Source organism: Bidens hawaiensis, unplaced genomic scaffold (genome assembly GCF_021521415.1).
Source record: "Bidens hawaiensis isolate Kalapana, Puna unplaced genomic scaffold, B.hawaiensis_p1.1 tig00040191_1, whole genome shotgun sequence".
NCBI lineage: Eukaryota > Viridiplantae > Streptophyta > Magnoliopsida > Asterales > Asteraceae > Bidens > Bidens hawaiensis.
The window spans coordinates 70,616-94,803 of NW_027497099.1; the positions used below are offsets into that span (position 1 = coordinate 70,616).

At 32.6% G+C, this 24,188-nt stretch overlaps 1 long non-coding RNA gene and 1 pseudogene across 1 annotated transcript; both read left to right on the forward strand.

Moving 5' to 3' along the window:
- The first annotated feature begins 860 nt into the window (after nt 1-860).
- The window catches only part of LOC143591943 (protein FAR1-RELATED SEQUENCE 5-like), a 63,880-nt pseudogene continuing 40,552 nt past the window's right edge, over nt 861-24,188 (forward strand).
- Nucleotides 8,862-10,576, forward strand: LOC143591944 (uncharacterized). Its single transcript, XR_013145814.1, has 4 exons — nt 8,862-8,969; nt 9,044-9,176; nt 9,576-9,666; nt 10,416-10,576. It is a non-coding gene; the product is annotated as an uncharacterized LOC143591944 (long non-coding RNA).

Genomic DNA, 24,188 nt, shown 5'->3' on the forward strand with positions numbered 1-24,188 from the left:
TGATATTGGTATATAATGACAAAAGAACATAATATGGATGTTGTTTTCAATTTATATATATATATATATATAGAGAGAGAGAGAGAGAGAGAGAGAGAAGATGGAATACGCTAATCCCTATCGTACAAAACCATACGCGACAACAGAAAGCGTCGATCTACACTTATCATTCAGTTGAAAGCGGTTGAGGAGATCCCGTGCATTTTTTAGCGAGAAGGGTTCGATTGTCTTTTTGATTCGTCATTTAAATTTGGAATTTTGCGTATAAATGGTTACGATCCTGATATATAGCTTAATCAAAATCAATTTCTTATTTTACGAAACAATTTTTGTACCAAAAACTATCAATTGAGCTCTCTTGAGTACACGAATCAGTTTTTGAAGCGATTTTTGTGATTTTAGGGGTTTGAAATGGAAGACGATCGCGAACGTAAGTTTTTGCTGTGTTTTTGAATTAATCTACTGTAGATGTATACTATGTTTACAATCGACGGGGTGGTAGTAACTTGTATGTTAGTTCTCACGAGAATCACATGATAATTGATTAGTCATGCTTGTGAGTGTGTTACGAGCGTTCTCATATTAGGACTGTCTTGTTTTTTTGAGGTTTCTTAATACGAACGTATCATGAGCGTGTTACTATAATTGATTATGAGCTAATTATATTGTTGTATAATATGAGCGTCTCATGAGCGTGTTACTATTAGGATTGTTAAAATGGTTTGATTATAATTTTGAGCGTGTTTGAATTATAATTTTTATATTGATGCTTTTGTGTAGATGATTCAAGTGTTTTGGTTGAAGGTCAAGGGGTTGATATCATTCATAAAGTTGCTTCTTCATACAAACCTGTTAAAGGAATGATGTTTTCATCAATTGAACAAGCATTTGATTTTTATTGTGAATATGCCAAAAAAGCTGGATTTGGGGCACGTAAAGGTGGATCTTACATGCATTGTGGTGTATTAAAGACTAAGTACTTTACATGTTGTAAAGAAGGTCACAAGCCAGCTAAAATGTATGATTCAAAAGGTGATTGCAATGAATTAAGCAAGCCATATTACAAAAGGAGGAAGAGGCCGACAGTTAGATGTGATTATATTACAAATGATCTTGATTAATTATTTTCTAACTTAAATTCTTCACTAAGTCTTCACCAACTTGCATTAAATTTCTATGATAACCTGCATATGAGTATAAAATATAATTTTGTCAACAACACATGTTCAGTGAGTAAAACACCAGTTTAAGACACAAAAATAATAATATATAATAAATAAAGAAAGATGCAAACTATTCCCGTGAGAATAAACAGTTAAGCCATAGCACATACACAAATAATCAAACCATAAAGAAAGCAAACTATAAAGAAAGAAAACCATAAAGAAATGGCACAACCAATCCATTTAAATGGACATTGGATATCAAACAAGGACTAAACCGTTGCCATAAAAATGGACATCGGTTGCCGAAGTAAGCAAATAGTGTTCAAATAAAGCAAGTAAGCAAATAGAAAGTTAAGCATAAACTGATATACACACAAGGATTAACAGTTGTGCTGTTGAATACTATATAATAGATAAATATGATGGATACGTACATGTCCCCCAAAAGGTTTAAAAATGAGTTAAAAAGGGGAGTGATTACTCACCTTAGCAATTAAGCAAGATATAAATGAATGCAGTAACAACAGTGGTAAACAAGAGTCACGCTCTTCGGAAGTTATCGACGAGAAATCCTAAGTAACAATAGTTGCGGAATAAATACGGATTGAATACACAGAGGTTCGGGATTTAATGATCTGGTATACTATTACAAAAGTTAAATATTACTTGAGTTTATTACTAATTTTATTAAATAGTATATTTTAATCACAAAATACTTAGATAAATATTTATAAAATTTTGGATAGATTACAATAAGATATTTGTTTTACTCTAAACTAAAAATACGTTTAAGTATATATATATATATATACATATATTATTAATAAAGATTTCTTTTAAATAAATATCGTAAATAATAGATAATAACTAATAACTAATAATATTTGTGCAAAATATGATCTTTTATATAAATGCTTGAAATTGTGCTATGTTTTAACCTATTAAATAACAAGATGAATTTTAAGTATATATTCTATATTGAAACTCTTTTTATAAAGCAAAAACCTTTAACAAATTTATTACATATATATATATCTCTGTGTGTGTGTGTGTGTGGCGTTTAAACAAAATTCGAAAAGATGATCGGTTTATATGTTGGTTTTAGTAAAATAACTTTTATTTAGTATTTGATACTAACTATATTAAATAAATAAAACCCATTTAAATTTATAAAACAATTAAAAAATATATAAAGCTAAAACTGCCATGGTCGGGGCTCGAACCCGCACCATTGGCCGGCTCAAGGTGTTTAACACACACATAGTAGACCAGCCGCGCTGGTGTGTTCAGTTGTTAAGGATTAAGAACGAAACCTTATATGCAGATAAAAAAAAGAATCCCCAAATTGATAAGAACCCTAATTTTGTAAATCAATTAATCAGATATTGTTTGATTAATTAAAGTTAGGGTTAATGTTTCTTGATTGAAGACGAACTGAAAACAATAATCAATTACCTTATTAGATGATCAGATGATGGTTAAATGGTTATGACAGCTGGCGGCTCGGACGGGAATAAATAACAGGTTTAGCAGGTCTTGTTAATCTAATTAATTATAGGGCTTAGATTGGCGCTGCATTAAGAAGGGTGTGGGTAGGTTTAATTGTGTTTTAACGATCGGTATGATGTATAATCAAAAACGGGTTTCGGCCGAACTAATATATCACGCATATAATATCAAATAATATATATTTTACATAATTACGATTGTCGGTTTGCTGAAAAAGGAATGTATAATATAAATGTTGATTCAATTTCCATAATCGTTACGATAATTGTGGTCTAAGAAATGATATCGGGTATACGGGTTAAACAAAAACGGGTTTGGATCAACCAGGTAAACGGGTATATGGATCTGGATAACTATTATATATTAATATATTAGAATTGCAGATTGGTCCCTCTAGAATTAAGATGGATACAAAAATGGTTTAAAGTATATGGTTAGGGTTAAAGTTGGATATATAACAAAGTTGTTTTATATTAAATAAATATAATAAATAATAACAATTCGATAACGCGATATTTTATTGGTAAGATTTCCTGAACATATAAACGGGTCGGGTAAACGGTTAAAATAGAAAATCCGATTTGTCACAGTCTCCCCTACTTTAGGGAATTTCGTTCCGAAATTAAAGAATACTATAACAAAACCATTAAACTCTGAGAAAAAGAAACTCTAATATAAAATTTAAAAATTTATTATCGCACAGAACTTTGAATAGTTAAAATAATGCTCCAAATGAATATCCGATAAGGGCACTGATATATAGGATGTATCAGCGGCGTATCCACCATGTCCTTATCATCTTTACATTTGTACCGTTATCCCAACTACTTTCGATTCTATATTATGACACACAATCTTACGCATCATGATTTCCATGCGAGGACTTCGATAATTATGTTCCGGGCCATAATTATTTAGATCGCCGAATGGTCCACATAACTCGACTTATCTTGTGGGTTTACAAAAACGTTTGAAAATAAAAATTTTAGAATAGAAATCCTTTAGGTCAAGGAGTTTTAAGTGAGGTGTCTTTAAAATAGACAAAAGTTTATAGTTTTGGTTATTTAAAATGGGAAAATTTATAAAACAACCCTTCAATAATTTTAACTTTACTCGAGGGGCATAATATTAAAAAATCTTAATTAGTACCTCCATATTTCATAAAAACGTTAAATATAAATTTATTAAATAGGCGATACAGAGCAGAAAAGTCAAATTTAAGTAAGATAGAATACGATGAGCGACAAAGTCTTCTAGTAGCTTAAATCTTCAGTTGCACATGACTTGAAACCTTGGGACTTGAGCATCTTGAATGATTTGATCGATGCGAGCTTGAGCAGTCGAGGTAGATTGATTCGGCATTGCTTTAATAGCTTGAGCATGAACGATTTGCAAGAGGGTTGATTGGTTAGAGTAAGCTTGGTAAACTCGAGCTTGTGGGTGCGGAATTTGATAAGCCTTGGTTACTAGTGAATGATCTTGCTTGATGAAAGGAGTTTGAAGGACAAAGGATCGATAGATTTGGACTTGATGGGTAATGTAGTATGGTGTATTTATATTTTGAACTTGATTAGTTTGGAAAATCTTAGGGCACATATCAGGGGGGGGGGGTATTAGGATCTCCTGAATGGTAGCAAGCACAGGCAGTAGGGGCATCGGGTTGAGCATGAGGGGTAGGCGGTGTATGGCGAGTATATGCAAGGATAGTTGAAGCAAGTACATTGGGTGCTAAAAACGACATGAGGATCGAGTCGAATGATGAAAGTTACTAGTGGGGTATAACGAGTGAATACTGATGAGAGTTTCTTGCACGGGATACTTTGATTTTGTCAAGGCTGATGATTGATTTGATTAACAACATAGTTTTTATAATTAGACTTGCGCTTGCTGTTGTCGCGAGGATGAGTAGGTGTAAATGAAATAAATTTCAATCAAGGAAGTTAATGAACAAGTTTGAATTGGTTGTATTAATGTTCTGAATTTGAGTTTATATTTTAGAGGTTGTAGCAGTTAACTCATTGGGTATACACGCGTTGGTCATGAGAACTAGACGATTGATGTCGAGGACGACAATGATTTCTTAGATGAGACATTCTACGAGGACCAAAAATAAAGATTTATAGGAATAAGTTGAGGAAATCATTTACTAATAAAACGTGAATTGCTTAGATAACTAAAAATTTTGCTTTTAGAATTGAGGAATTGTGTCGTATTAAGAGGAATAAAGATAAAAGTTTATAAGTTAAGGGGTATATAGCGTAAATAGTTTTTTTAGATGATGTAGTCAATATGATTAAAGTGTGATGACTACACGAGGAGATAAGTCAGTTTAAAATTTAGATTATTAAGTTTACAATAAACTAATGAAATATAAATTATGGATGTTGGCCTCCCATGAGCTTTCCATGGCAATTTGAATGGCCCAACAAACTAACGAAAAAAAAAACAACTGAGTTGGACAGCCCATGAGCGTTACATGGCAATTTGATTGTCCCAACCAATTAACGAATTAACAATGCAATGAAGTTTGTCGGCCCAATGAGCGTTACACGGCGTTTTAACCAACCAAACTAAATAACGAACTATCGAAATGAATATGAGTAGTCGGAGTATATTGTGAATCACCACGTTGATCACTCCAACAAAATACGAAAACAAGTTAAGAAATGGATAGTATGAGTGCCCATGGGTTCCATGGATTTTTCACCTAACTAACCATTTAAATAACGGAACACAATAATCGGGAATACCGAGTTTAGCCACGAACCACATTGAATTCGGTTTAAAAACAACCTAAGGTGTCGGTCGTATGATAGTTGTGTTCCTCTTTGGCCGAGAGGAACTTGTCATGCTACCAAGCCTTAAGATGAACGAGTAAAAACAAAAGTAGGGAACTCTTAAGGAATTTCCCAAAAATAAAAGGCAATCTACTTTGATTTAAAATATTTATGAAAAATTTTCTTTGAAAGTTGAGGCATAGCCTCGGAGTTGTGTGTGTGTGTGCATAACAATATAATAATAATAATCATTATTTAAACAGTTAAATAAGTAATTCATCTAGCAATCAATTACGTAAGTTGTAACAATCAATTAGAACACATCAGGTAAACAAACAAGCACGTATGGGGCACCTAAGCATGTTACTAGGGCACCACTAACGACCTATCTTAAACCTTCGACTCTGATACCAATCTGCCACACCCCAACCTACGGCGGAAATGCCGGGGCGTGAACTGATTGCCACAGCTCACAAGGTACTATCATACAATATTTAAATGACAATATCTATTAATTAAATTCAATTTTCAAATAAATCAAATGCAAACAAGTACATAATCAAGTATCATACAACAATACAACTTATATTACAAATGATCTTGATTAATTATTTTCTAACTTAAATTCTTCACTAAGTCTTCACCAACTTGCATTAAATTTCTACGATAACCTGCATATGCGAATAAAATATAATTTTGTCAACAACACATGTTGAGTGAGTAAAACACCAATTTAAGACACAAAAATAATAATATATAATAAATAAAGAAAGATGTAAACTGTTCCCGTGAGAATAAACAGTTAAGCCATAGCACATACACAAATAATCAAACCATAAAGAAAGCAAACTATATGGAAAGCAAACCATAAAGAAAGGGCTAAACCGTTGCCATAAAAATGGACATCGGTTGCCGAAGTAAGAAAATAGTGTTCAAATAAAGCAAGTAAGCAAATAGCAAGTTAAGCATAAACTGATATACACACAAGGATTAACAGTTGTGCTGTTGAATACTAAATATGATGGATACGCAATTGTCCCCAAAAAGGTTTAAAAATGAGTTAAAAAGGGGAGTGATTACTCACCTTAGCAATTAAGCAAGATATAAATGAATGTGGTAACAACGGTGGTAAACAAGAGTCACGCTCTTCGGAAGTTATTGACGAGAAATCCTAAGTAACAATAGTTGCGAAATAAATACAGATTGAATACACAGAGGTTCGGGATTTAATGATCTGGTATATTATTACAAAAGTTAAATATTACTTGAGTTTATTAATAATTTTATTAAATAGTATATTTTAATCACAAAATACTTAGATAAATATTTATAAAATTTTGGATAGATTATAATAAGATATTTTGTTTTTCTCTAAACTAAAAATACGTTTAAATGTATATATATATTAATAAAGATTTCTTTAAAATAAATATCATAAATTATAGATAATAACTAATAACTAATAATATTTATGCAAAATATGATCTTTTATAAAAACGTTTGAGTTTATGCTATGTTTTAACATGTTAAATAACAAGATGAATTTGAAGTATATATTCTATATTGAAACTCTTTTTATAAAATAAAAACCTTTAACAAATTTATTACATATATATATATATATTTGGCGTTTAAACGACATTCGGAAAGATGATCGGTTTATATGTCGGTTTTAGTAAAATAACTTTTATTATGTATTTTATACTAACTATATTAAATATATAAAACCCTTTTAAATTTATAAAACAATTAAAAACAAAAATAAAGCCAAAACTGCCATGGTCGGGACTCGAACCCGCGCCATTGGCCGGCTCAAGGTGTTTAACACACACATAGCAGACCAGCCGCGCTGGCTGTTCAGTTGTTAAGGATTAAGAATGAAACCTTAAATGCAGATAAAAAAAGAACCCCAAATTGATAAGAACCCTAATTTTGTAAATCGATTAATCCGATATTGTTTGATTAATTAAAGTTAGGGTTAATGTTTCTTGATTGAAGACGAACTGAAAACAATAATCAATTACCTTATTAGATGATCGGATGATGGTTAAATGGTTATGACTGCTGGCGGCTCGGACGGGAATCAAAAACGGGTTTCGCAGGTCTTGTTAATCTAATTAATTATAGGGCTTAGATTGGCGCTGCATTAAGAAGGGTGTGGGTAGGTTTAATTGTGGTTTAACGATCGGTATGATGTATAATCAATAACGGGTTTCGGCCGAACTAATATATCACGCATATAATATCAAATAATATCTATTTTACATAATTACGATTGTCGGTTGGCCGAAAAAGGAATGTATAATATAAATCTTGATTCAATTTCCATAATCGTTACGAGAATTGTGGTCTAAGCAATGATACCGGGTATACGGGTTAAACAAAAATGGGTTTGGATCAACTGGGTAAATGGGTATATGGATCTGGATAACTATTATATATTAATATATTAGAATTCCATATTGGTCCCTTTTTAATAAAGATGGATACAAAAATGGTTTAAAGTATATGGTTAGGGTTAAAGTTGGATATATAACAAAGTTGTTTTATATTAAATAAATATAATAAATAATAACAATTCGATAACACAATATTTTATTGGTAAGATTTCCCGAACATATAAACGGGTCGGGTAAACGATTAAAATATAAATTTAGAAAATCCGAGTTGTTACAGGCGAAAACGTGACTCAATTCTGAGTTATAGCGGAGCGGGAAGATGCAAATTACTATTTTAAAAAACAATCGATAATAGCTTATTAACGGAAATAATAAGTTAACGAGACAAATTTTAGTCCAAAACGTAATAAGAATTAGTATTTTGACGAAATGTATTTGGAAAATACAACGTCACGCGAAGTAGCAGGATCGTTGGTGCGAGAAACCGAAACACGATCGAAAAACTCGTTTAAAACCGACACCTATATAAGGTGGGTTACCCCACCATTCTCTTATTTCAACAAAATATCTGCATTTTAGAGAGAGAGAGTAGAGAGAAGGCTCAGATTTCAAGCGGTGGTCAATGGCGGTCCGGCAGCTGCCGGTGGCGGTCCGGCGACGGTCGTCAGTTGTCCGGCGAGGCCGAGAGTGGCGATCGAAGCCCGTCTTCTACCCGGAACCATTTTTCGACGTTCGAAACGTGATGGTAAGCTCTGATCGTCCTAAGTTTGAGCTTAAGTTCGTTAAAAACTCGTTTTAAATTCTGGACAGATTGTATTCACTTTGCATGTCTGCAAAGATTAGTCTATTACAGAAGATCTAACGGTCCGATCGTCTTAAGTTTTATACATAGGGTTCATAACACATAGAAGATAGTTTTGAACGGTGTAAATGATAATTGGAGTTGTTTTAGTTGGGTTTATAGACTCGTTTTCGTGTTCAGTTCCCTGGGTGTTTTTCTAGGAATGAAATATTCCCGGAGATCCGGCCGTCGGATCGACCTGAAAAGTTTTGGTGAACCTTAATATCATATAGATCTAAGAGTCCACCAAAGGAATCGATGATCAGATGTCCGGATGGTGAGTTATAAGCCCGATAAATTTCTGGTCAGATTCTAAAACGAAATCAGTTTACTAAAATGAGTTGTGTGTAGGTTTTGAGGCGTCGTATGGACGATCCGAGACCGGAGAAACGTTCGTGAAGTAAAAACGAACGCGTTGATGTACCCAGATCGTATTGCATGCGGGTGTTGAGCAGGTTTCGAGATTCGAACCGTGCACGAGGAGGTATACCTTTATATCGTTAAGTGTTGAAAAAGTTAGATAACGAGAGATTCGAATAAAAATTTGTTATCAGAAATAATTTGGACAATGAAATATTGTTACTAAATATTTAGATAACTGTTGGTTAATATCGACTGTTAAAAATGGTACAATTGAAACTTGGACGATTTTGTGTATATTTATGATATAAAAATATATATACACTAGTTGGACAAAAATATTTATTTTTGATATCGATTTATAAAAAGATTATTAGATTTTACAATATATATATATTGTTATTAAATAATGTCCAAGTTATAATTATAATAAATAAGACACATGAGGATAAACGAGCTAAATAAGGATACGTTCTTACTTGTATATGCGTATATGTGTTAATATATTTTGTATTAAACATAGGAATCCAGTTATTATTGGATAACTGTTAATAAGACTTTGACGTCAACTGGTTGTGAATTACATCGAGAGTGTTATTCGTGTTGAGGCAAAGGTGAGTTTATCTATCGATTGTTTTTGAATCGATTTTTATTGTGTTTTGGGGGAAACACATATTCTTTATATTGATATTTATATTGAAATTTTATAAAGGCATCTTTTTTTACAAAACTTGTCAAACGCGGGATGAGTCTAGTTGGCTAAATAACGGTTAACCCTAGAAAGGGGTACAAAAATATGGGTAGATCTATCGGGGTGACGCCCCCTACTTCCATCGTGTTGGGCTAAAAGTAGGCGTATTTTGAGTCTGGTATGTATCAGGTTATCAACTATGATAGTCATACGTAATGTTTTATTCTTTGCTCGTCTACAACAACATGATTTGTTTAAGAAGTAAACTGCCTATTATTTTTGTGATGTAATGACCGTAGATCATTACACACGGGTTTGTGTTATAATGGGGTAAACCATTATACACGGGATGTTTCTTTATATCATTCGGGGTGTGGTGACGATTACACACGAGGTGATATTGGTATATAATGACAAAAGATCATTATATGGATGTTGTTTTTGATATATATATATATATATATATATATATATATATATATATATATGTGATATGGAATTGCTATTATGTTACTTGATTTATTGTCTTTTCATGACGAATATGGACATTTCGTTAGCACTATTTTCATTCTATTATAATATATGTACTTATATATATATGTGTATGTTATTTTTAATAAAGAGAAACTCACCAACATTCGTGTTGACCGTTTATTTTAATATGTCTTTCAGGTAAATAAAGTATTGAAGCTTCGTGGAGGACGCGGGAAAGTGGATGTGGTGTGTTTGAATAGGAGTAAAATAATAACTTGGACTTGTAATAATAAAATCGTGTCTTTTGACACATCTAAACTCTGATCGTTGAGTAAAAGTCCAACTTTTGGGGTTGAAAATAATTGATTTATTATGATTGGCTAAACGACGTCTGTCACTACCCGAATAACTTAGTCAAAGTCTTCCGCTGTATTAAATTGAGGTATTCGGGTTTCTAGACTATAACCGAATATTCAAACACACATGTTTCCCCGCCTCACGAAGTAAAAAGGTACAAGTGAAAATTGTTTAGTACGATTCAGTTATTTATATGTGTGCGTGTGTGTATATATATATTATTTGGTTACTTTATTTGCAATTAATAAGCACTAATTATGTTACATGCCACATGCGCATGATTCATACGCTACTATCCTGGCACCGACAGTAAGTTGGGGACCACTTCCACCGACCTCTGTTATGCTGGCAACCATGAACTCGCTTCTATAACCTACTCCCCTACTAGCTTTAGGCTACACATCCTCTTTTCTACACAAGTCAATTTATGTTTGTTACTGTTGTCTAACTCCATTGTGAGCGCTAATGTTGTTTCGGTTCAGGTGTTAGAACAATTAATGGAGTGCTTGGACCTATAATTTTTTTCTGTTGTTGATCTAGACAAGCATCACAAGCCTTGGATATTTTAGTATAGAAAAAAAAAATAAAAATTTGTGATTGGTGCTAATACGTATTCACAGCTATTATAGTTATTATCTTATTAACTTCTAAACAAACATCATAATTTTCCAAGCTAAAATGTCACGATGATCTTTGGCTGAGTTATTGATTATTATGCGAATGTGATTATTTCGTATATATAGTCACATGCATTTAATAATTAATAATGAATATTTTTTTTCCTTGTTATCCGAAAATAACATAAACGACAATATGCCACCGAATACAAGACAAATTTTGCTAGTATAAGATATGAATTATCCACCCATTCTGAAGGATTAGACTAACTAACTCTCAACACGTTAACACTATTATAGAAAAGTAAAACATGTACTATCACTTGGATATTAAGAACGCCTAATTTTTGAGAATAAATATTCCATGTGTGGCGTGAAAACTTGGTCAACTTTAGTGTACGCGGTTACACAAATTAAAGTTCTTGTATGGACACTAAAAACGAATAAGTGGAATATGCAATTAGTATTTAATACATGTATCTCTGTGCAAATTGGTGTTACCTACAAGTATAACCCACAATAGGAGAATACTAGAATGATCTTGTAAAATAAATTGACAATTACACTTGAAATCACGTAATTGTGAATTTACAGGTACGGGAGAATTTTGGGAAATTCTATTGTGATGACCTACGAGTATACTATGCTAGTAAATTACTATTGACGACGTGATCGTAATCATCAAGTTACCCATCCATTCGTATAATATTGTGAAAATAAAATTAAACAAAATAAATAAAATAAAAATAAAAATAAAATAAAATAAAATAAAAATGGAATCTCTAACCAGGAGTATATTGAGACAATAATCTGGTTTAAGATCTTAGTGATCTCTTTCTTTTGATTCCTTGGTGATCAACTGAGAAAACTTCATATGAGATAAGATCTAGTCGCAATTGGACACATCAAAGATCAACAAGACGATAAATAGCATAGAAAAATATCGAGCCGAATGATTACTCGTGTATTGATATCCGAATGCTTACAAGTATCTTCATACGTGCATACAAACGGATAAGCTCGATCCGCCTGTATGTGCACTTCGAAGTGGCCTATCATTCTAAAGAGAATCCTGCATGGTAACGTTACACCTTGAGTGAATGGCACGTATCTCTATGCACATTCTCTACGGAAGACCTATTTGTTGGCACCTTCCCCATTCGTTAAACATATCTAACGAATGAGGCTTCCCAAAGCGAATAGCCTCCCGTCCGCTAAACACCCTTAGTGTATGAGCTCCTAACTTAACGAATGGGTGGGTTAGTCTAACGAATAGACTCCATTTGCTATACAATCCATAGCGGATGAGCCATATTACATGATAGCATAATAACTAATCTACCCTTAGCCTATTCGACCAGCTACAATCAACATATCATGCACTTAAATCATTCTAAAATTGTTGGGCTTAGTTATGTGTACCATGCGGTGATCCTTGCACCATGATTTCACATATGTCTTGACTATACTGATCTCTTGATGGCTTACGTGTTTCTTCTTATTCCTAAACAAGTTATGCTCCGTATCTAAAATCTTAATTATCATGTCATTAAGATAATATATGTACAAATTCCTTTACGGAATTAAGATATTACAGTTGACTCTGGAAAATGCATCAAATAATTTTGAACATGAAGTACATATATCATATATTTGATAGTGAAATCATCTCCTTTGGAACTTAGGCTTGAGTAAGATATTCCTACTTGTCATACCCTAGATTGACACTACGCTTGAATGAGTTATTTCTTTGCGAAATCACAATGACTTATTCGCTTAATATTCCAATATGACACTTCCCATATGCGCCTCTTGTAGAATAAGAGAAGTTATCTTTTTGTGCATGGTATACCTATATGTTGTGTAAATACTAAAACAAAGACAAGTACGCATCGTAGCTCTTGTCAAAGTTTTAATACACCCATTATAAACACGCGACCTCAAATCTTGGATGAAGAACGAACTACGCTACTACCTTAGTAATCACTAAACCACCTTTATGATTAGAGGAACATTGGAGATTTTGAGTCCACATTCATGTTTGGCATATTCATAGTTGTTCATTAAGCCCCAAAGTTAAATGTATACGTAAAAATTTGTTAACCCCCATGTTTCAAAATTCTCATCTAATGGACAAAAGATAAGTTATCGTCAACTAATCAATTGTCCATAAAGATTATATGACGGTGATTCTATTTTCACTAAATAAGAGTATATTACCAACTTAAAATTTTCTTGGCGGAATTAAGCGAAGTGTGATTTCTCTCACTACCGATAATGATGATGAATATAATCACACCCTTAAAACTCCAAATACTCCAACCTAAGAACAAAATTGTGGAATCATCGTCTAGTAAAAATTTACAACTCAGTCCTCATAATGAAAACGTCGACCCTAATTCGACGTAACATAATGATCTTATGAGGATAAGTGTTAAAAAAATGTGTATCCGTACTCGATTTCTGTCAAAAAGGATTTTCGATGCATTGATACCAGTAAGTGTAAATAAAAAGTTATTAGGTTTACGAAACCTAGTAACTTGAATAAGGCTTATTGTAAAAGCCTATGATAAAAATATTGTAAGGCCATTGTTATGTTATGTTGTCTACTACTTAACTCTAAAATGACACGTGGTCATTTGACAAATATTTGAAAGTAATATGTATTTCAAACTCTTGTTTGCTCTCTACTTTTAGACTTTAACTGCAAACTGAAATTTAAGTCGATTTATAAATTGCCCAGAATAATAAATATATGATCTTTCATTTGGAATTCATCACCTATGATCTCGTTATTTTCTTCTTTTAATAATGATGACTAACACATAGTTAGTATTAATACCATTACTTGGTATCAAGATTTCGCAACATAGGATTATAATTGTCACACCCCGAAAATCTTAACTTAACACAGCGGAAGTCTTAACTTAAGCGTTCGGGTTATGACAGATGCCGTGTCACACCCCGTTAAGCGAATTGCGGAAGCGTAAAACGGAAATGCAACAGATACAACTGGTATCAAATACATTGTTCATAAAGAAACATTACTAACTAGTTTACAATATATTATATCGTTCTAACATCTTTTACAAACTAGGTGATACAATCAAACCGGTTCTTCAATTACTTTACTTCTAACTCAAATGCCCATGACATCATTCACCAATCAGACACGTAACGCACAGGAAATTACTTCTCATATCTGATTACCTGAAAAGCATGTTAAAATAGGTCAACTACGAATAGTTGGTGAGTTTCATAAGTTTAACGAAATCAGTTCTGCGTACCACACAGTCATAGTTTGTATGTACGCGCGTATGTAAAAATATGTGTTTACGTTTGTATAAATATGTACAGCCATATCCTTGTGTGTGCATATGCACACATGTAAATTTATAATATAAATTTGAAATTTCGGTAAAATCGTGGTTGTTTGTTCGTATTACCTGTTTCCAATTTCTGTGTTTAACCAACCACTGTGGACCCCCTTCCTCCCACAACGGTTCCACATAAACTCAACCATTATATAGTGTACACGCAAATAATTAGTATATTCTACACATAGTATTTCCTACGGCTAATCACGTAGCATGTATATAGACACATATACATATATAGTATTTATCACGTATCACCAAATACTGTAGCTCCCCATCCGCCCACAATACGCATAATCACGTTATTTTCTTAACATTCATGTCATAATCAAGTTAGTTCGTTTAATAAGTTGCAGCAGAACTTGGCTCATTGGCCATACTCAACTTTAGTTTATAAGTTGCAGCAGAACTTGGCTCATAGGCCATACTCAACTTTAGTTTAGTAAGTTGCAGCAGAACTTGGCTCATAGGCCATACTCAACTTTAGTTTATAAGTTGCAGCAGAACTTGGCTCATAGGCCATACTCAACTTTAGTTTAGTAAGTTGCAGCAGAACTTGGCTCATAGGCCATACTCAACTTTAGTTTATTACTATTGTGGCCACCCTTCCGCCCACAATAGCCCCATAAATATCATAGACCACGTTATCCCCATGACCATTATAGACCATGTTGTTTCCCAAATTGGTTATGTTTAACATTACATAATGTGTTTGTATAAACATGTTGTCACGTGTAATTTCATTATGTTTTGCAATTCGTATTATCTCCGTTCAATCTATCAATCAACGATAATAATCATCTTTCATCAGCACGTAGTCAATCATTATGTTTGTAGGGACTTTTCATATATAAATGTTCAGATATTTTATATCCTGAACCGTTTTCAGATAGATAACGTGTGTAACCATGCTTTCCACCCCAAAAGTTCGTAAAATAGTTTAAAGAGTGGGGTCATGAAACTCACCTTATCGTAGTTCGCACAGAAATTACGTATCAGTAAGTCAGATGCCTCGTTTATAGCCTGATTCCTATAAACGGTATCGTATCGTTAATACTAGTACAGTGTTTAAGCTAAGTCGGGCCGTATAGATAATCTGGGTATAGCTGTTAAGCCCAGAACATGACCATAGTCTTAGATTGTGACGTTGTATACTATGAAATGTTTAAAACTGGATTTGGCTCAGTTTCACCGTTTCCTGAGCCTAGCTCAGTTGATCGTTTATACGTTTCGGGATTAGGTAAGATCACACAAAACTTAAGTAAATATATTGATTGATAAAATAATTTGATTTATGAAAGAATTTTAAGGTTTCGGTGTCTGGTTTGATCGCAAGGTTTGTTTCCGTTTTCATACGGGTTTGATTATACAAAACGCGCATAATTCACCCGAATTTTCCGGAATTCTCGTAAAAAGTTCGTTTTTATCAATATCATTCAAAAACATGATATTTGACCACTTTTGACATTTTGACATACCAGTCAGTCCGTTAAACACAAAACTGCCGGTTTCGTTAAAACAATTATAATTTAAATCTTTGATTAATCATAACTAAATATGTACTTATAGATAAATTATGTAAATTTTTGTAAAAATACATTAAGACATGGAGAATTTTATAAAAATATTTTCAGAAATTTTATGATTATTTATTTATTTATAAAAATTCATTTAATAGGTTATAATCGTGTAATAAATGGCCCGTTTATATCAAACGACCTCCAAAAAATCCGATAATTTTTACAAATGGCCTCAATGTTATTACATAGCCCCTGCAAAATTTCCAGAACCTAACTCTTTTGACAAAATGCCTTTTTGTGCGTTTTTCGGCTGTTAAAATTCGGTTAAGCCATGATTGCATAAACCATACTTAGACATTTCCAATGATTCCCAAACTTTACCAGTGATCTTACCATCACATATTAAACTCCAAAACCAAGTTTCATAATTTTTCAAAATGTTTAGTTATTTTTCCCAAATAAACGCTCATAAACGGGAATAAATTCACTAAATATTCTCCGTTTATCGAAAAATTACCAAATTTGAACAGGGACTCATTTATATGATCCCTAATGTCCCTGAAAATTTTCACAAGCTAACAACAAGTACGTCACACCCTAATACTAAACAGCCCCTAAACGAGTATTACGGGTTTACCTTGTCGGTTTCCGATGAATTTTGCTAGCTTAAACGACTTTCCGGGTCTCGGGTTGCAAACTCAGTATATCTACATATCATATAATATCAAACCAAGCATAAATCATCCATGTAACAGCCTTGATAATTAGGGTTTCGGTTTTGGGTTCAAACCGAACTTTCTAACCGTAAAAACGTTGTATTCATGTTCTAATCCGCGTTTTTGACCAAAAAAGTATATGTTCCTGGTTTGTAAACATGTTTAACATCAACACATGGTTTTACTTGATTTTTAGGGTTTTTGGATGGTTAAACATGTTTAAAACTAACTAAAACATGTTTATATGTTAATTATACTTAATGAAAATCAAGTTAAAAATAAGGAAATGATCAAGATACCTAGAGTTTTGAAGGAAAATTGTTAGAGCAGAAGTTGGAGCTGCTTTGGACTTCAAATGTTTGAGAATTAAATTGAATAACAATGACTTAAGGAGTAAGTTAGGTATATAAAACAAATGTGATGTTTGGTGGGGCTGTCCGATCGGAATGCTTGGAGACCCCTTAATGGGCTGTTTTGGCCCATTAATCTAACCATACAAGCCCAAACATGAAAATCCCACTTCAAATTTAGTTCGGGTTCGGTTTTTCGCGAGAAAATTAATTCGGGTGTAAGAAATAGCGTAAAAACGAGTGTTTTTCAGCTTATTTTTGTAAAATAAGAAAAACGTACTAACTCGTTGTAAAATTCCAAAATATTTTCACGGATTGCTTAGAACATGTCATATAAGTGTTTTATAAATCTTTTTCGGCTTAACGGATGCTACAATGCTTGTTTTGATATTAACGATTGCGTTTAAGCTTATAGCGTATCGATAAACGAAACCTTTTTCGTTCAAAGAGTTTTAAACGTACTGGGGCCTAAATATCAACATGTTAGCCTCTATAACATATATATGACTCGTATATGACCCCTCAGTATGTATACGGGTCATAATTAGTATCGGTCGGTTACTCGTTTAAGCACTACGAATTAACCGATTTATCGTTTACTTGTTACGTAATGAATATAGTGTACCTCGTTTTGTTTGCTATCGAACTAAGGCCATATTACTAATATTTTAGCTTGCGTAGATCATATATCACTTATAGATGGCACCCTGGGATATCCGGACCATAACCAGACCCGTTTGGTTATTTGTTTGTTCGTTACGCAATAAGCGGTTAAACGTTTATTCGAGTTTGTAAATACTAAGGTGTACTCGGTTTTGCCACGGATGTCACATGCCGATTGCCAATAACAATAGACAATTAATAATAAAAGCATCATCTTTTATTATTGGAAAATATTTTACAAAATCAGAGTTTATTACACGTGCTAAGGCACGGTTTATAACTCTTCATCTTTTGTTCAACACCACACGCTCTCGTTTCCATGCCACCTCGAAATCTTCACTTACCTGAAAATCATATTAAAAAAAAATAATAATAACGATCAACACAATGTGTTGGTGAGTTTCCCTTTATATCAAAATATTCTATATATATATTTATATATATATATATATATATATATATATATATATATATATATATATATATATATATGAGTCGAAAACACAATCAATTTAACAATCAAATCTGATATCAATTCGTGTGTAATCGTTACTACACCCCGAATTATATCAAAATATTCCGTGTATAATGGTCTACCGCCATTATATCACAAATCCGTGTGTAATGATCTACCGTCATTACATCACAAAATAATAGGCATTTTATTTCTTAAACAAATTGAGTTGTTCTAGACGAGTAAAGAATCAATATTACGTATGACTATCATAGTTGATAACCCGATACATACAATACTCAAAATATTCCCACTTTCAACCCAACGTGAATGGAAGTGGGGGGCGTCACCCCAATAGATCTACCAATATTTTTGTGCCCCTTTCTCTGTTACTTATCTCAACTAGACTCATCCCGCATTGTACACCAATTTGTAAAATAAAATGCATTTTAAAGAAAAAACATCAACGAAAATAATATGTAATAAAGAATATGCTTTTCCCCAAAACACAATTAAATATCGTTTTGAAAACATTTCCTGTTAAAAATCGAGGGGGTTCGTTAGAGAAACTCATTGTCTTGTAGCTTTTCCAAAATTCCCGTGTCGTATATTAGAACACGTTTTGTTAATAAAAACTTGATTTTAGTTTACAAAAATCCTTTTAAATTTATTAGTCCTATTCTAATGTACACATAAGCACATAGCACATAAGCGAATACACATAGTTCGGTTTTCTGTTAGTTATTATTTAATTACATTAATTAATTAATTGATATAATAAAATAGATTTAAATTTTAGTTGCTAGAATTTTTAAGAAAATATTAATCTTTTATTTTTTTACAAAACTTGTCGGTTTTGTCGGTTTTGGTCGGTTTTGTCGGTTTTATGCTTAAAATGCGTTATTTCGGTTTCTTGTTTAAAATGTAACTTATAGGTTATGGAAAATACTTGTTGCATAGATATGTTTTACAAGTTTACTTGTGAAAATATATTATTTTTGTTAATATTTTCTTAAAATAGCAACTTTTTAACGTTTTCGTGTCGGTTTTCGCGACACGAACCGTTTAGGACTAAGTTTTATCATCTTGTCATTTTATCATGTATTAACTTATCTTATACATGGGTATTTTAACACTTTAGGGGCTGTTCTAAAAGAGTCCCTAAAAGTTGTGTCGGTTTTGCTTAAAAAACCGATTTTTCGACCGTTTAAGTTACCGAAGAGTCAAATAAATTACACAAGTCTATACTAATCATAATATGAACTAAAAACACATATAATAACATATAACTTACCATAAATAGAAGTTTTGACCATGTATGTTCATAAGACACGTTAATCGAGTTTTTCGGTTTCTAGTTCGTCTTTTAATTTACCTTAACAATGTTACAAGTTTAACTTGTTATTTGTTTATGTTCATTTATGTTTAAATATCCTAAAAATCCAGATTTTAATTTATTTTATAAGTTCCTAATAATCCAAAATTTCACTTTTAAATTGAAGGTTCTTATTCTCTTTTCAAAAGAATCTATTCTTCATATTTTTGAATATTGTCTTTTTCAACAAAATCAAGTATGATTCCTTTAGATGTTTTCATACCTTTATAAATACTTACTTTTATAATATTCTTACCTTTATCAAACCTTAATCAATCTTTCAAATCAAAGGATCATGGATTTTCATAATTTCTCTAAGTGTTGTTTTAACAAAGTTTCTTTTTTAGTAACTTTTAATGTTTGTAATTCTAATTAATCTAATTCTTCCACTTTGATTAATACAATTCTATGTTTAATTTATTCATTTAAGTTGTTAGGGTTTCATACATCCTAGATAATCTATTCCATTTTAATCTTTTAAATTCAACATTCAACAAAGTTTCTATTATAAGTAAGTCATTGTTTATTTCAATAATGTTTTTAACTAATCCAAGTTTCAAACTATACATCCTATCTTGTTTAAGTTGTTATTAATAACTTGTTGTTTCCATATATTACAAGTATTTACATTAAAATCCCATTTTCATCTTTTATTAAAATTAAAGTTTCCTTATTTAGTAGTTCCGACACTTTTCAAGTTTCAACTACTAGATCTAACATGCACCCTATCTTATTTATATTTAATTCATCCCACAACATCTTTTATTTCAAAAATCCATATAAAATCTCCTAATTAACTTTATATTAAAAATCCCTAATTTTCACCATCATGAACATATTTATGTTTTACACATTTCTAGCAACAATCTAGACCCATACTAACAAGTTAAAGACCAATAACCCATTCCAATCTTTAATCTAATACAAACCCTAGAATCAAGTTATCAAATATTCAAGAAGTATTAGTATTCCATATTCAAACTAATAAACAATAAAAGATCTTTTAGGATATATGTATGCATGTGTTTGGATTTTTGGTTCTCTCATACATATATACACGGCACACACACATATATGTACGCTACACACATCATCAATCATCCAATCAAACTCAAGTTTATCAAATCTTGTATATTATCACTCAATCAATATTATCATGTTACTTACTTGGTTATTGAGGTTTTGAAAGATGAGATTAGAGATGTTAAGAGTGTGTGATTCCTAGCTTCAATCCTTCCTAATAGCTCCTTATTAGCCTAATCCTTCCCTTAATCTTGATCTAGACCTCCATGTTATTGATTATGTGCATGTGTGTGTTGATTGTAAATAACAAATTGAGTTGGATGGTTTGGGATGTCTTGGGCCATGGGTTTTTAAGGGGGAAGAGGGAGAGGGAGCAGGGTGGTGAGTTGGAAGGTTAGAGTGGTGATTTGGTGGGTTAGGGTGGATAGGTGCAGTGCTTAGATGGTTAACAACTTACAAGTTTCCAGAAAATAATTATTTGGGGGTATTTGGGAATGTTTGATTGGAACACTTGGGTGTTGATGTGTCCAAGGTGGGGTGGGGGCGGCCTAGGGGGGTGGGGTGGGTATATGAGGGGTTTTAATCAATAACTAGATGATTTTCAGTTTTTCTTTTAACGTATTTCGTGTTTTAAATATCCAAACTAACTCCGTTTTTAATAATTTTTGCCAGACTTTGAACGAAATCAAATTCCTGACAGTATGGACCATAAAAATTATTTTTTTGAAAATAATTTATGTGAGGCCCTTTTCGGGTCTTGTACTGGCTCGGGTTTACTTATTTTCCAAATTTTGTGATTTGAGCCTTCCTAAATTATATTTTTATGTTGTCTCACATGTTTTCATATATATTTTGAATTTTTGAGATTGTTTAATCAACCTAAGATTTATTTACTTTCTGGCTCGTTACCCGAGGTTTTTGCATGTTTTTCTCATTTCGTGCCGAAATTTGGACTTTTTGTTGACTTTACAAGACAATGAACCTTAGTAAAGAGAGATTTTAATAAAACAATATTAGGATGAATAATCATGATTGCATTAGTGAAAATTTTTGCCAGGTGTTACATTAATTAACACTACTCTTTGTTAATTTTAATTTAACCTCCTTTGTGCTCGCAACACTCGAGTTTCTCAGTAGGATTGAACACTTTGATCTTAAAAATTTATCTTAAATTCATCCTAACTTCAAATTCGGTCATTAGTTACATGACATGCATCATGTTCATTCTTACTAATGCTAGTCATATCTGTATGACACACTAACTCCACGGTTTAAAGAATGAAACCGTCGTTAACCTTTACCTTCAATGAATATGTTGGTATAATGTAAAGGGAACCCATCCTTGTTACTATTAGGCCCCATTTCTTCATATAACATCATATTGTTACCACTTCAACATGTCGCTGCCAATAGCGGATTAATGTATTATCTTGTCTATGCTTCATTGCAATTAAAGACAAGTATAGTCTCGTAAGACTTATGCTCGAACACAAAAATAAGTGTAATTTATTAACGTTCTATGCTAGGTTGATCCATCCCTTAACTAGAGAAACGTTAAGTAATTCGGCCCGAATTTGTTATAAGTATAATATAAAACTTTTAAACACTAGAGATTAAATCTTAGTTGGGTGATTGTATGGTGAATTCATAGTAAGTTATACCCAGTACTTACGTTATGAAAAAGTGTGACAATAGTTCATACACAAGTCCATGATCTGAATATCACGTATATCTGTATATACGGTCCATCTTCTTAAACATTGTCATGCCAAAATACATATGTAGTCACGCTACACTATATATAGTGACGCCGAACTGTGTAAGGCTTACGCTCTAACTTAACCAATTCGTATTACATTCCCATCAAAAGTTTATGAGACAACATCTCTTTGTCAATTGAAGATAGTGTTAAGATGTTATCCTCGCATATTTATCAACTTTATTATTCTTCAAATATTGTTGAGTCAAACAATTGACCTAAGGGGGAGATTGTTGAGTCAAAGATTTGACCAAGATGTAGTACATGGAAGATTGGAATCTTCTCAACCTCCTCAGAATTCGCTAAGTATGGATCCGAGCACACCTTAGACATCCGAGCAAGCTTTTACTTAGCCGGGTACGATATTTTGTCTATCGGGCAAGGTTATCTTTAAGTAATCTTCTTTAGTGGATATCCGAGCAGGGTTTGCAAATTAGTGTATTACGGGGCAAGGTTCACTAGTTTATGTAAATCCGGGCAAGGTTCACTTTATCAAGCAAGTCTGTTCTTCATAGCCAAGTAAAGTTCACTCCCGAGTAAGCTTTTGGCTAACCAAGTCCATGAAGCCAAGTGATTGGAAGACCGGGCAAGGTATTCATTAATAATAGTGGTCCGAACATGCTTGTTGATTGAAATGAAATATCACTAAGTAACATCGGGCAAGGTTCAACTCAAGCAAAGAACAGTACTCCCGAGTACACTTTGCTAATAAGTTATTTTATAGCAAAGAGTTGAAATGGATCATTGAAGAACAAGGTTGCTCGTAAGAGTTTGTCGGGCAAAGTCTGGCAAAGTCAAGAAGATTGAAGTCTACCCGGTGAGTATTTTACTTGGTAAAATACTCTTCAAGTAAAGTCTACCCGGAAACTGATCCCGGGCACACTTCTATGTTACCAAGTCCTGAAGGATGGCAGAGTACACAGCGTACTCGGAAAATGAAGATTGATGAAAAGTCTACCCGGAAGACTTGTTTTACACTTAGATTATTTTGAATATGTAATTTGATTATGTACGTTGTATTTAGGGTTTCTAGAAGGAATGACAGCTGTCCAAGGGTGTCAGACCTATAAAAGGAATAATTAGAGCACACCTGAGGAGAGAGACACAACACGGAAAAATAGGCGGCTGAATACGATAATAATTATTGAGTTACTGCCGTTTTCCTAAAAGAAACCCTAAATCGATTATCCACTTTTTATGATGAAAATTTTATAAATGGAAATCTTTTGAGTGAATCTTGTTTGTGTTATCTATCTCTGATTGTTAATTGCAACTATCATGTTTGTTATTGATTCTGCCTTTAACAAACAGTAATCTTTCTAAATATAGCAACCCGTCATTAACTCTCTTGTCGACACATCAATCTGTGTGAGTTATGACATGATTAAGTAAGATCCAGCTGAAATCGGGGACCTGACAAGTGGTATCAGAGCTGATTTCTGCTATTTTAGAAAGATTGTTGCTGATTGAAGATTTGAAGAAGAATGACGTAAGCAAGTCAGTGTTACATTGAAAAGTGACATCAGCAGCTCTGTTCTTCATTTTTCTTCTAGATCTACAATCATTTGGTGTTTTCTCTTCCTTGTTCTATTTAAATTTTTAATCTTTATATTTAAATCTTATTCTTATCGAATCAGACACCTCAGATCTGAACTATTGGTATTCAGATCTGAATATTTTTGAAACTCTGTTTTTATAAAGAAATTACTTTTGTTTTTCACAAAATGTCTGGTTACGAGGAACAAGAACTCTCTATTAAC